The sequence below is a fragment of the Cupressus sempervirens genome, chromosome 2 (genome assembly GCF_028749045.1).
Source record: "Cupressus sempervirens isolate cs-2001-9-10 chromosome 2, ASM2874904v1, whole genome shotgun sequence".
Classification (NCBI taxonomy): domain Eukaryota; kingdom Viridiplantae; phylum Streptophyta; class Pinopsida; order Cupressales; family Cupressaceae; genus Cupressus; species Cupressus sempervirens.
The window spans coordinates 564,472,869-564,486,609 of NC_143119.1; positions in this window are offsets into that span (position 1 = coordinate 564,472,869).

Here is a 13,741-nt window from a genome sequence, read left to right on the forward strand (position 1 = left end):
TTTTGCACGGCTCATGCCACCGTCGACTTTTCGCTCGAATCATGTCACCCAGGGCACCTCGATGCTACGTGACCCGAGCCTTGTGCGCGATCCAAAACCGGGTAACATTTTTTTTTTTAACTCCCAAAATTTCATTCTTTTTTGCCTTACGAGGCCTATCATGATCTCTTTTTATAAAGAAAATTCTCAAATCGAATCGTTTCGGCTACCCTACCTCGAATCTGGCTAGCTAGGCGTAACGCCTCGAGTCGGCTCGGCAATACGTGAACTGAAACTTGTGCGTGATCCAAAAGCGGGTAACTTGTTTTTTTTTTTTTTTTTTGTTGTAATGCGCAAAATTTAGCGCTTTTCGCTGTACAGGGCCTCTCATGATTTTTTTTGTTTGTTTTTTTTTTTTCCCCTCGTCGACCCACTCTGGCGACCCAGTCGGGTCGCCCAAGGCTGGGGCGACGGAGATGCGTTGACCTAGTCGGGTGACCCAAGTTGGGTCGACCCAGGCGTGCGATCCTGGCTGGGGACAGCAAGTCGATTCTATAAGTTTGCTTGCCAATTTTGCTAGCCAGGTCGGCTCACCAAGTCATCTCACCATGTGGTCTTTGCCAAATCAAGAATTGACTCTTTAAGTCCACTCACAGCTCGTCAAGCCGGCTCACCAAGATGACTTACCGTCTCGCCTCACCAGGTTGCCCCACCAGGTCGCCTCTTCTTTAAGACCGCTCACCATGTCGGCTCCCCAAGTCACCTCACCGAGTCGACTATTCAGGTTGCCTCACCAAGTCGACCCCTTAAGTTCGCTCACCAAGTCAGCTCACCAAGTCGAATCACCTAGTCGTTTTACCACCTTGCCCCAGCAGGTGTGCTCGCCAAGTCGCCCCGCCGAGTTGCTTCTCTAAGCCCACTCACCATGTCAGCTCACCAAGTCGATTGTTCAAGTGCGTTGCCAAGTCAACTCTTTAAGTTCGCTCGCCAGGTCAGCCCGCCCAAGTCGCCTCTTTAAGTTTGTTCGCCAGGTCGGCCCGCCCAAGTCGCATCAGCAGGCTAACTCGCCGAGTCACCTCACGAAGTTGACTCTTTAAGTGCGCTCACCAAGTCAGCTCACCAAGTCGACTCACCATCTCGCCTCGATAAGTTGGCTTGCCGAGTTACCCCACCAAGTCGTCGCCTCTTTAAGCCCGCTCACCGTGTCAGCTCGTCAGGTCGGCTCACCAAGTCGACTAATCAAGTAGGCCCACCAAGTCGCCTCAAGGATAGCTCCTCACCATGAGTCGCCTCACCATGTTGACTCAATGAGTCGCCTCACCATGTTGACTCTTTGAGCCCGCTCGCCGGGTCGCCTCACCAAGTCGGCTCGAGTACGTTGCCAAGTCGACTCTTTAAGTTCGCTCGCCGGGTCGACTCGCCAAGTCAGCTCACCATGTCATCTCAACGAACCAACTCGCCGAGTCGCCTCACCACGTCGGCTCTCTAATACCACTCGCCAAGTCGCCCCACCAACTCGCCCCGTTAGGCCCACTCACCACATCGCCCTGTTAGGCCCACTCTCACCAAGTGGACTCTTTAAGTCTGCTCATAAAGTCGAGCCACCAAGTACTCTCACCAAGTCGACTCTTTAAGTCCTTTCATCGAGTCACCCCACCAAGTCAACTCTTTAGGTCCGTTCATAGAGTCACCCCACCAAGTCGACCCTTCAAGTGCGTTCATCAAGTCACCCCACCAAGTCGACTCTTTAAGTTCATTCATCAAGTCACCCCGCCAGGTCAGCCCACAAATTACTCTCACCAAGTCGACTCTTTAAGTTCGTTCATCAAGTCACCCCGCCAGGTCGGCCCACCGAGTGGACTCTTTAAGTTCGTTCATGAAGTCACTCTGCCAAGTCGGCCCACCAGGTCGACTCTTTAAGTTCGTTCATCAAGTCACCCCGCCAGGTCAGCCCACCAACTACTCTCACCAAGTCGACTCTTTAAGTTTGCTCACCAAGTCACCCCGCCAGGTCGGCCCACCAAGTACTCTCACCAGGTCGACTCTTTAGGTTTGTTCATCAGGTCACCCCACCGAGTACTCTCACCAAGTCGACTCTTTAAGTTCGTTCATCAAGTCGCCCTGCCAGGTCGGCCCACCAAGTACTCTCACCAAGTCGACCCTTTAAGTTCGATCATCAACTCACCCCGCCAGGTCGGCCCACCAAGTACACTCACAAAGTCGACTCTTTAGGTTCGTTCATCAATTCACCCCGCCAGCTCGGCCCACCAAGTTCTCTCACCAGGTCGACTCTTTAAGTTCGTTCATCAAGTCACCCCGCCAGTTCGACCCACCAAGTACTCTCACAAAGTCGACTCTCTAAGTTTGTTCATCAAGTCACCCTGCCAGGTCAGCCCACCAAGTACTCTCACCAAGTCACCCCGCTAGTTCGACCCACCAAGTCGACCCTTTAAGTTCGTTCATCAAGTCACCCAGCCAAGTCGGCCCACCAAGTCGACTCTTTAAGTCCGTTCATCAAGTCACGTGACCAGGTCAGCCCACCGGGTACTCTCACCAAGTCGTCTCTTTAAGTTTGTTCATCAAGTCACCCGGCCAGGTCGGCCCACCAAGTACTCTCACCAAGTCGACTCTCTAAGTCCGTTCATCAAGTCACCCCGCCAGGTCGGCCCACCAAGTCGAATCTTTAAGTCCGTTCATCAAGTCACCCCACCAAGTACTCTAACCAAGTCGATTCTTCGAGTGCGTTCATCAAGTCACCCGACCAACTACTCTCACCAAGTCGACTCTTTAACTATGTTCATCAAGTCACCCCACCAAGCACTCTCACCACGTCAACTCTTTAGGTCCGTTCATAAAGTCACCCCACCAAGTCGACCCTTCAAGTGGGTTCATCAAGTCACCCCACCAAGTACTCTCACCAATTCGACTCTTTAAGTCTTTTCATCAAGTCACCACACCAAGTCAACTCTTTAGGACCGTTCATCAAGTCACCTCGCCAAGTCGACCCTTGAAGTCCGTTCATCAAGTCACCCCACCAAGTACTCCCACCAAGTTGACTCTTTAAGTCAGTTCACGAAGTCACCCAACCAGGTCGGCCCACCAAGGACTCTCACCAAGTCGACTCTCTAAGTCTGTTCATCAGGTCACCCCACCGAGTACTCTCACCAAGTCAACTCTTTAGGTCCGTTCATCAAGTCACCCCGCAAAGTCGACCCTCTAAGTTCGTTCATCGAGTCACCCGACCAAGTCAACTGTTTAAGTGCTTTCATCAAGTCACCCCGCCAAGCCGACTCTTTAAGTCCGTTCATCAAGTCACCAGAACAACTACTCTCACCAAGTCGACTCTATAAGTCCGTTCATCAAGTCGGCCCACCAAGTACTCCCACCAAGTCGACTCTTTAAGTTCGTTCATCAGTTCACCCCGCCAAGTACTCTCACCAAGTCAACTCTTTAGGTCCGTTCATCAAGTCACCCCGCCAAGTCGACCCTTTAAGTCCGTTCATCAAGTCGCCCCCCCCCGAGTTGCTTCTCTAAGCCCACTCACCATGTCAGCTCACCAAGTCGATTGTTCAAGTGCGTTGCCAAGTCAACTCTTTAAGTTCGCTCGCTAGGTCAGCCCGCCCAAGTCGCCTCTTTAAGTTCGTTCGCCAGGTCGGCCCGCCCAAGTCGCATCAGCGGGCTAACTCGCCGAGTCACCTCACGAACTTGACTCTTTAAGTGTGCTCACCAAGTCAGCTCACCAAGTCGACTCACCATCTCGCCTCGATAAGTTGGCTTGCCGAGTTACCCCACCAAGTCGTCCCCTCTTTAAGCCCGCTCACCGTGTCAGCTCGTCAGGTCGGCTCACCAAGTCGACTAATCAAGTAGGCCCACCAAGTCGCCTCAAGGATAGCTCCTCACCATGATTCGCCTCACCATGTTGACTCAATGAGTCGCCTCACCATGTTGACTCTTTGAGCCCGCTCGCCGGGTCGCCTCACCAAGTCGGCTCGAGTACGTTGCCAAGTCGACTCTTTAAGTTCGCTCGCCGGGTCGACTCGCCAAGTCAGCTCACCATGTCATCTCAACGAACCAACTCGCCGAGTCGCCTCACCACGTCGGCTCTCTAATACCACTCGCCAAGTCGCCCCACCAACTCGCCCCGTTAGGCCCACTCACCACATCGCCCCGTTAGGCCCACTCTCACCAAGTGGACTCTTTAAGTCTGCTCATAAAGTCGAGCCACCAAGTACTCTCACCAAGTCGACTCTTTAAGTCCTTTCATCGAGTCACCCCACCAAGTCAACTCTTTAGGTCCGTTCATAGAGTCACCCCACCAAGTCGACCCTTCAAGTGCGTTCATCAAGTCACCCCACCAAGTCGACTCTTTAAGTTCATTCATCAAGTCACCCCGCCAGGTCAGCCCACAAATTACTCTCACCAAGTCGACTCTTTAAGTTCGTTCATCAAGTCACCCCGCCAGGTCGGCCCACCGAGTGGACTCTTTAAGTTCGTTCATGAAGTCACTTTGCCAAGTCGGCCCACCAGGTCGACTCTTTAAGTTCGTTCATCAAGTCACCCCGCCAGGTCAGCCCACCAACTACTCTCACCAAGTCGACTCTTTAAGTTTGCTCACCAAGTCACCCCGCCAGGTCGGCCCACCAAGTACTCTCACCAGGTCGACTCTTTAGGTTTGTTCATCAGGTCACCCCACCGAGTACTCTCACCAAGTCGACTCTTTAAGTTCGTTCATCAACTCGCCCCGCCAGGTCGGCCCACCAAGTACTCTCACCAAGTCGACCCTTTAAGTTCGGTCATCAACTCACCCCGCCAGGTCGGCCCACCAAGTACTCTCACAAAGTCGACTCTTTAGGTTCGTTCATCAATTCACCCCGCCAGCTCGGCCCACCAAGTTCTCTCACCAGCTCGACTCTTTAAGTTCGTTCATCAAGTCACCCCGCCAGTTCGACCCACCAAGTACTCTCACAAAGTCGACTCTCTAAGTTCGTTCATCAAGTCACCCTGCCAGGTCAGCCCACCAAGTACTCTCACCAAGTCACCCCGCTAGTTCGACCCACCAAGTCGACCCTTTAAGTTCGTTCATCAAGTCACCCGGCCAAGTCGGCCCACCAAGTCGACTCTTTAAGTCCGTTCATCAAGTCACGTGACCAGGTCAGCCCACCGGGTACTCTCACCAAGTCGTCTCTTTAAGTTTGTTCATCAAGTCACCCGGCCAGGTCGGCCCACCAAGTACTCTCACCAAGTCGACTCTCTAAGTCCGTTCATCAAGTCACCCCGCCAGGTCGGCCCACCAAGTCGAATCTTTAAGTCCGTTCATCAAGTCACCCCACCAAGTACTCTAACCAAGTCGATTCTTCGAGTGCGTTCATCAAGTCACCCGACCAACTACTCTCACCAAGTCGACTCTTTAACTATGTTCATCAAGTCACCCCACCAAGCACTCTCACCACGTCAACTCTTTAGGTTCGTTCATAAAGTCACCCCACCAAGTCGACCCTTCAAGTGGGTTCATCAAGTCACCCCACCAAGTACTCTCACCAATTCGACTCTTTAAGTCTTTTCATCAAGTCACCACACCAAGTCAACTCTTTAGGACCGTTCATCAAGTCACCTCGCCAAGTCGACCCTTGAAGTCCGTTCATCAAGTCACCCCACCAAGTACTCCCACCAAGTCGACTCTTTAAGTCAGTTCACGAAGTCACCCAACCAAGTCGGCCCACCAAGGACTCTCACCAAGTCGACTCTCTAAGTCTGTTCATCAGGTCACCCCACCGAGTACTCTCACCAAGTCAACTCTTTAGGTCCGTTCATCAGGTCACCCCGCAAAGTCGACCCTCTAAGTTCGTTCATCGAGTCACCCGACCAAGTCGACTGTTTAAGTCCTTTCATCAAGTCAGCCCGCCAAGCCGACTCTTTAAGTCCGTTCATCAAGTCACCAGAACAACTACTCTCACCAAGTCGACTCTATAAGTCCGTTCATCAAGTCGGCCCACCAAGTACTCCCACCAAGTCGACTCTTTAAGTCCGTTCATCAGTTCACCCCGCCAAGTACTCTCACCAAGTCAACTCTTTAGGTCCGTTCATCAAGTCACCCCGCCAAGTCGACCCTTTAAGTCCGTTCATCAAGTCGCCCCCCCCCGAGTTGCTTCTCTAAGCCCACTCACCATGTCAGCTCACCAAGTCGATTGTTCAAGTGCGTTGCCAAGTCAACTCTTTAAGTTCGCTCGCCAGGTCAGCCCGCCCAAGTCGCCTCTTTAAGTTCGTTCGCCAGGTCGGCCCGCCCAAGTCGCATCAGCGGGCTAACTCGCCGAGTCACCTCATGAAGTTGACTCTTTAAGTGCGCTCACCAAGTCAGCTCACCAAGTCGACTCACCATCTCGCCTCGATAAGTTGGCTTGCCGAGTTACCCCACCAAGTTGTCCCCTCTTTAAGCCCGCTCACCGTGTCAGCTCGTCAGGTCGGCTCACCAAGTCGACTAATCAAGTAGGCCCACCAAGTCGCCTCAAGGATAGCTCCTCACCATGATTCGCCTCACCATGTTGACTCAATGAGTCGCCTCACCATGTTGACTCTTTGAGCCCGCTCGCCGGGTCGCCTCACCAAGTCGGCTCGAGTACGTTGCCAAGTCGACTCTTTAAGTTCGCTCGCCGGGTCATCTCGCCAAGTCAGCTCACCATGTCATCTCAACGAACCAACTCGCCGAGTCGCCTCACCACGTCGGCTCTCTAATACCACTTGCCAAGTCGCCCCACCAACTCGCCCCGTTAGGCCCACTCACCACATCGCCCCGTTAGGCCCACTCTCACCAAGTGGACTCTTTAAGTCTGCTCATAAAGTCGAGCCACCAAGTACTCTCACCAAGTCGACTCTTTAAGTCCTTTCATCGAGTCACCCCACCAAGTCAACTCTTTAGGTCCGTTCATAGAGTCACCCCACCAAGTCGACCCTTCAAGTGCGTTCATCAAGTCACCCCACCAAGTCGACTCTTTAAGTTCATTCATCAAGTCACCCCGCCAGGTCAGCCCACAAATTACTCTCACCAAGTCGACTCTTTAAGTTCGTTCATCAAGTCACCCCGCCAGGTCAGCCCACCGAGTGGACTCTTTAAGTTCGTTCATGAAGTCACTCTGCCAAGTCGGCCCACCAGGTCGACTCTTTAAGTTCGTTCATCAAGTCACCCCGCCAGGTCAGCCCACCAACTACTCTCACCAAGTCGACTCTTTAAGTTTGCTCACCAAGTCACCCCGCCAGGTCGGCCCACCAAGTACTCTCACCAGGTCGACTCTTTAGGTTTGTTCATCAGGTCACCCCACCGAGTACTCTCACCAAGTCGACTCTTTAAGTTCGTTCATCAACTCGCCCCGCCAGGTCGGCCCACCAAGTACTCTCACCAAGTCGACCCTTTAAGTTCGGTCATCAACTCACCCCGCCAGGTCGGCCCACCAAGTACTCTCACAAAGTCGACTCTTTAGGTTCGTTCATCAATTCACCCCGCCAGCTCGGCCCACCAAGTTCTCTCACCAGGTCGACTCTTTAAGTTCGTTCATCAAGTCACCCCGCCAGTTCGACCCACCAAGTACTCTCACAAAGTCGACTCTCTAAGTTCGTTCATCAAGTCACCCTGCCAGGTCAGCCCACCAAGTACTCTCACCAAGTCACCCCGCTAGTTCGACCCACCAAGTCGACCCTTTAAGTTCGTTCATCAAGTCACCCGGCCAAGTCGGCCCACCAAGTCGACTCTTTAAGTCCGTTCATCAAGTCACGTGACCAGGTCAGCCCACCGGGTACTCTCACCAAGTCGTCTCTTTAAGTTTGTTCATCAAGTCACCCGGCCAGGTCGGCCCACCAAGTACTCTCACCAAGTCGACTCTCTAAGTCCGTTCATCAAGTCACCCCGCCAGGTCGGCCCACCAAGTCGAATCTTTAAGTCCGTTCATCAAGTCACCCCACCAAGTACTCTAACCAAGTCGATTCTTCGAGTGCGTTCATCAAGTCACCCGACCAACTACTCTCACCAAGTCGACTCTTTAACTATGTTCATCAAGTCACCCCACCAAGCACTCTCACCACGTCAACTCTTTAGGTTCGTTCATAAAGTCACCCCACCAAGTCGACCCTTCAAGTGGGTTCATCAAGTCACCCCACCAAGTACTCTCACCAATTCGACTCTTTAAGTCTTTTCATCAAGTCACCACACCAAGTCAACTCTTTAGGACCGTTCATCAAGTCACCTCGCCAAGTCGACCCTTGAAGTCCGTTCATCAAGTCACCCCACCAAGTACTCCCACCAAGTCGACTCTTTAAGTCAGTTCACGAAGTCACCCAACCAGGTCGGCCCACCAAGGACTCTCACCAAGTCGACTCTCTAAGTCTGTTCATCAGGTCACCCCACCGAGTACTCTCACCAAGTCAACTCTTTAGGTCCATTCATCAGGTCACCCCGCAAAGTCGACCCTCTAAGTTCGTTCATCGAGTCACCCGACCAAGTCGACTGTTTAAGTCCTTTCATCAAGTCACCCCGCCAAGCCGACTCTTTAAGTCCGTTCATCAAGTCACTAGAACAACTACTCTCACCAAGTCGACTCTATAAGTCCGTTCATCAAGTCGGCCCACCAAGTACTCCCACCAAGTCGACTCTTTAAGTCCGTTCATCAATTCACCCCGCCAAGTACTCTCACCAAGTCAACTCTTTAGGTCCGTTCATCAAGTCACCCCGCCAAGTCGACCCTTTAAGTCCGTTCATCAAGTCGCCCCCCCTCGAGTTGCTTCTCTAAGCCCACTCACCATGTCAGCTCACCAAGTCGATTGTTCAAGTGCGTTGCCAAGTCAACTCTTTAAGTTCGCTCGCCAGGTCAGCCCGCCCAAGTCGCCTCTTTAAGTTCGTTCGCCAGGTCGGCCCGCCCAAGTCGCATCAGCGGGCTAACTCGCCGAGTCACCTCACGAAGTTGACTCTTTAAGTGCGCTCATCAAGTCAGCTCACCAAGTCGACTCACCATCTCGCCTCGATAAGTTGGCTTGCCGAGTTACCCCACCAAGTCGTCCCCTCTTTAAGCCCGCTCACCGTGTCAGCTCGTCAGGTCGGCTCACCAAGTCGACTAATCAAGTAGGCCCACCAAGTCGCCTCAAGGATAGCTCCTCACCATGATTCGCCTCACCATGTTGACTCTTTGAGCCCGCTCGCCGGGTCGCCTCACCAAGTCGGCTCGAGTACGTTGCCAAGTTGACTCTTTAAGTTCGCTCGCCGGGTCGACTCGCCAAGTCAGCTCACCATGTCATCTCAACGAACCAACTCGCCGAGTCGCCTCACCACGTCGGCTCTCTAATACCACTCGCCAAGTCGCCCCACCAACTCGCCCCGTTAGGCCCACTCACTACATCGCCCCATTAGGCCCACTCTCACCAAGTGGACTCTTTAAGTCTGCTCATAAAGTCGAGCCACCAAGTACTCTCACCAAGTCGACTCTTTAAGTCCTTTCATCGAGTCACCCCACCAAGTCAACTCTTTAGGTCCGTTCATAGAGTCACCCCACCAAGTCGACCCTTCAAGTGCGTTCATCAAGTCACCCCACCAAGTCGACTCTTTAAGTTCATTCATCAAGTCACCCCGCCAGGTCAGCCCACAAATTACTCTCACCAAGTCGACTCTTTAAGTTCATTCATCAAGTCACCCCGCCAGGTCGGCCCACCGAGTGGACTCTTTATGTTCGTTCATGAAGTCACTCTGCCAAGTCGGCCCACCAGGTCGACTCTTTAAGTTCGTTCATCAAGTCACCCCGCCAGGTCAGCCCACCAACTACTCTCACCAAGTCGACTCTTTAAGTTTGCTCACCAAGTCACCTCGCCAGGTCGGCCCACCAAGTACTCTCACCAGGTCGACTCTTTAGGTTTGTTCATCAGGTCACCCCACCGAGTACTCTCACCAAGTCGACTCTTTAAGTTCGTTCATCAACTCGCCCCGCCAGGTCGGCCCACCAAGTACTCTCACCAAGTCGACCCTTTAAGTTCGGTCATCAACTCACCCCGCCAGGTCGGCCCACCAAGTACTCTCACAAAGTCGACTCTTTAGGTTCGTTCATCAATTCACCCCGCCAGCTCGGCCCACCAAGTTCTCTCACCAGGTCGACTCTTTAAGTACGTTCATCAAGTCACCCCGCCAGTTCGACCCACCAAGTACTCTCACAAAGTCGACTCTCTAAGTTCGTTCATCAAGTCACCCTGCCAGGTCAGCCCACCAAGTACTCTCACCAAGTCACCCCGCTAGTTCGACCCACCAAGTCGACCCTTTAAGTTCGTTCATCAAGTCACCCGGCCAAGTCGGCCCACCAAGTCGACTCTTTAAGTCTGTTCATCAAGTCACATGACCAGGTCAGCCCACCGGGTACTCTCACCAAGTCGTCTCTTTAAGTTTGTTCATCAAGTCACCCGGCCAGGTCGGCCCACCAAGTACTCTCACCAAGTCGACTCTCTAAGTCCGTTCATCAAGTCACCCCGCCAGGTCGGCCCACCAAGTCGAATCTTTAAGTCCGTTCATCAAGTCACCCCACCAAGTACTCTAACCAAGTCGATTCTTCGAGTGCGTTCATCAAGTCACCCGACCAACTACTCTCACCAAGTCGACTCTTTAACTATGTTCATCAAGTCACCCCACCAAGCACTCTCACCACGTCAACTCTTTAGGTTCGTTCATAAAGTCACCCCACCAAGTCGACCCTTCAAGTGGGTTCATCAAGTCACCCCACCAAGTACTCTCACCAATTCGACTCTTTAAGTCTTTTCATCAAGTCACCACACCAAGTCAACTCTTTAGGACCGTTCATCAAGTCACCTCGCCAAGTCGACCCTTGAAGTCCGTTCATCAAGTCACCCCACCAAGTACTCCCACCAAGTCGACTCTTTAAGTCAGTTCACGAAGTCACCCAACCAGGTCGGCCCACCAAGGACTCTCACCAAGTCGACTCTCTAAGTCTGTTCATCAGGTCACCCCACCGAGTACTCTCACCAAGTCAACTCTTTAGGTCCGTTCATCAGGTCACCCCGCAAAGTCGACCCTCTAAGTTCGTTCATCGAGTCACCCGACCAAGTCGACTGTTTAAGTCCTTTCATCAAGTCACCCCGCCAAGCCGACTCTTTAAGTCCGTTCATCAAGTCACCAGAACAACTACTCTCACCAAGTCGACTCTATAAGTCCGTTCATCAAGTCGGCCCACCAAGTACTCCCACCAAGTCGACTCTTTAAGTCCGTTCATCAGTTCACCCCACCAAGTACTCTCACCAAGTCAACTCTTTAGGTCCGTTCATCAAGTCACCCCGCCAAGTCGACCCTTTAAGTCCGTTCATCAAGTCGCCCCCCCCCCGAGTTGCTTCTCTAAGCCCACTCACCATGTCAGCTCACCAAGTCGATTGTTCAAGTGCGTTGCCAAGTCAACTCTTTAAGTTCGCTCGCCAGGTCAGCCCGCCCAAGTCGCCTCTTTAAGTTCGTTCGCCAGGTCGGCCCGCCCAAGTCGCATCAGCGGGCTAACTCGCCGAGTCACCTCACGAAGTTGACTCTTTAAGTGCGCTCACCAAGTCAGCTCACCAAGTCGACTCACCATCTCGCCTCGATAAGTTGGCTTGCCGAGTTACCCCACCAAGTCGTCCCCTCTTTAAGCCCGCTCACCGTGTCAGCTCGTCAGGTCGGCTCACCAAGTCGACTAATCAAGTAGGCCCACCAAGTCGCCTCAAGGATAGCTCCTCACCATGATTCGCCTCACCATGTTGACTCAATGAGTCGCCTCACCATGTTGACTCTTTGAGCCCGCTCGCCGGGTTGCCTCACCAAGTCGGCTTGAGTACGTTGCCAAGTCGACTCTTTAAGTTCGCTCGCCGGGTCGACTCGCCAAGTCAGCTCACCATGTCATCTCAACGAACCAACTCGCCGAGTCGCCTCACCACGTCGGCTCTCTAATACCACTCGCCAAGTCGCCCCACCAACTCGCCCCGTTAGGCCCACTCACCACATCGCCCCGTTAGGCCCACTCTCACCAAGTAGACTCTTTAAGTCTGCTTATAAAGTCGAGCCACCAAGTACTCTCACCAAGTCGACTCTTTAAGTCCTTTCATCGAGTCACCCCACCAAGTCAACTCTTTAGGTCCGTTCATAGAGTCACCCCACCAAGTCGACCCTTCAAGTGCGTTCATCAAGTCACCCCACCAAGTCGACTCTTTAAGTTCATTCATCAAGTCACCCCGCCAGGTCAGCCCACAAATTACTCTCACCAAGTCGACTCTTTAAGTTCGTTCATCAAGTCACCCCGCCAGGTCGGCCCACCGAGTGGACTCTTTAAGTTCGTTCATGAAGTCACTCTGCCAAGTCGGCCCACCAGGTCGACTCTTTAAGTTCTTTCATCAAGTCACCCCGCCAGGTCAGCCCACCAACTACTCTCACCAAGTCGACTCTTTAAGTTTGCTCACCAAGTCACCCCGCCAGGTCGGCCCACCAAGTACTCTCACCAGGTCGACTCTTTAGGTTTGTTCATCAGGTCACCCCACCGAGTACTCTCACCAAGTCGACTCTTTAAGTTCGTTCATCAACTCGCCCCGCCAGGTCGGCCCACCAAGTACTCTCACCAAGTCGACCCTTTAAGTTCGGTCATCAACTCACCCCGCCAGGTCGGCCCACCAAGTACTCTCACAAAGTTGACTCTTTAGGTTCGTTCATCAATTCACCCCGCCAGCTCGGCCCACCAAGTTCTCTCACCAGGTCGACTCTTTAAGTTCGTTCATCAAGTCACCCCGCCAGTTCGACCCACCAAGTACTCTCACAAAGTCGACTCTCTAAGTTCGTTCATCAAGTCACCCTGCCAGGTCAGCCCACCAAGTACTCTCACCAAGTCACCCCGCTAGTTCGACCCACCAAGTCGACCCTTTAAGTTCGTTCATCAAGTCACCCGGCCAAGTCGGCCCACCAAGTCGACTCTTTAAGTCCGTTCATCAAGTCACGTGACCAGGTCAGCCCACCGGGTACTCTCACCAAGTCGTCTCTTTAAGTTTCTTCATCAAGTCACCCGGCCAGGTCGGCCCACCAAGTACTCTCACCAAGTCAACTCTCTAAGTCCGTTCATCAAGTCACCCCGCCAGGTCGGCCCACCAAGTCGAATCTTTAAGTCCGTTCATCAAGTCACCCCACCAAGTACTCTAACCAAGTCGATTCTTCGAGTGCGTTCATCAAGTCACCCGACCAACTACTCTCACCAAGTCGACTCTTTAACTATGTTCATCAAGTCACCCCACCAAGCACTCTCACCACGTCAACTCTTTAGGTTCGTTCATAAAGTCACCCCACCAAGTCGACCCTTCAAGTGGGTTCATCAAGTCACCCCACCAAGTACTCTCACCAATTCGACTCTTTAAGTCTTTTCATCAAGTCACCACACCAAGTCAACTCTTTAGGACCGTTCATCAAGTCACCTCACCAAGTCGACCCTTGAAGTCCGTTCATCAAGTCACCCCACCAAGTACTCCCACCAAGTCGACTCTTTAAGTCAGTTCACGAAGTCACCCAACCAGGTCGGCCCACCAAGGACTCTCACCAAGTCGACTCTCTAAGTCTGTTCATCAGGTCACCCCACCGAGTACTCTCACCAAGTCAACTCTTTAGGTCCGTTCATCAGGTCACCCCGCAAAGTCGACCCTCTAAGTTCGTTCATCGAGTCACCCGACCAAGTCGACTGTTTAAGTCCTTTCATCAAGTCACCCCGCCAAGCCGACTCTTTAAGTCCGTTCA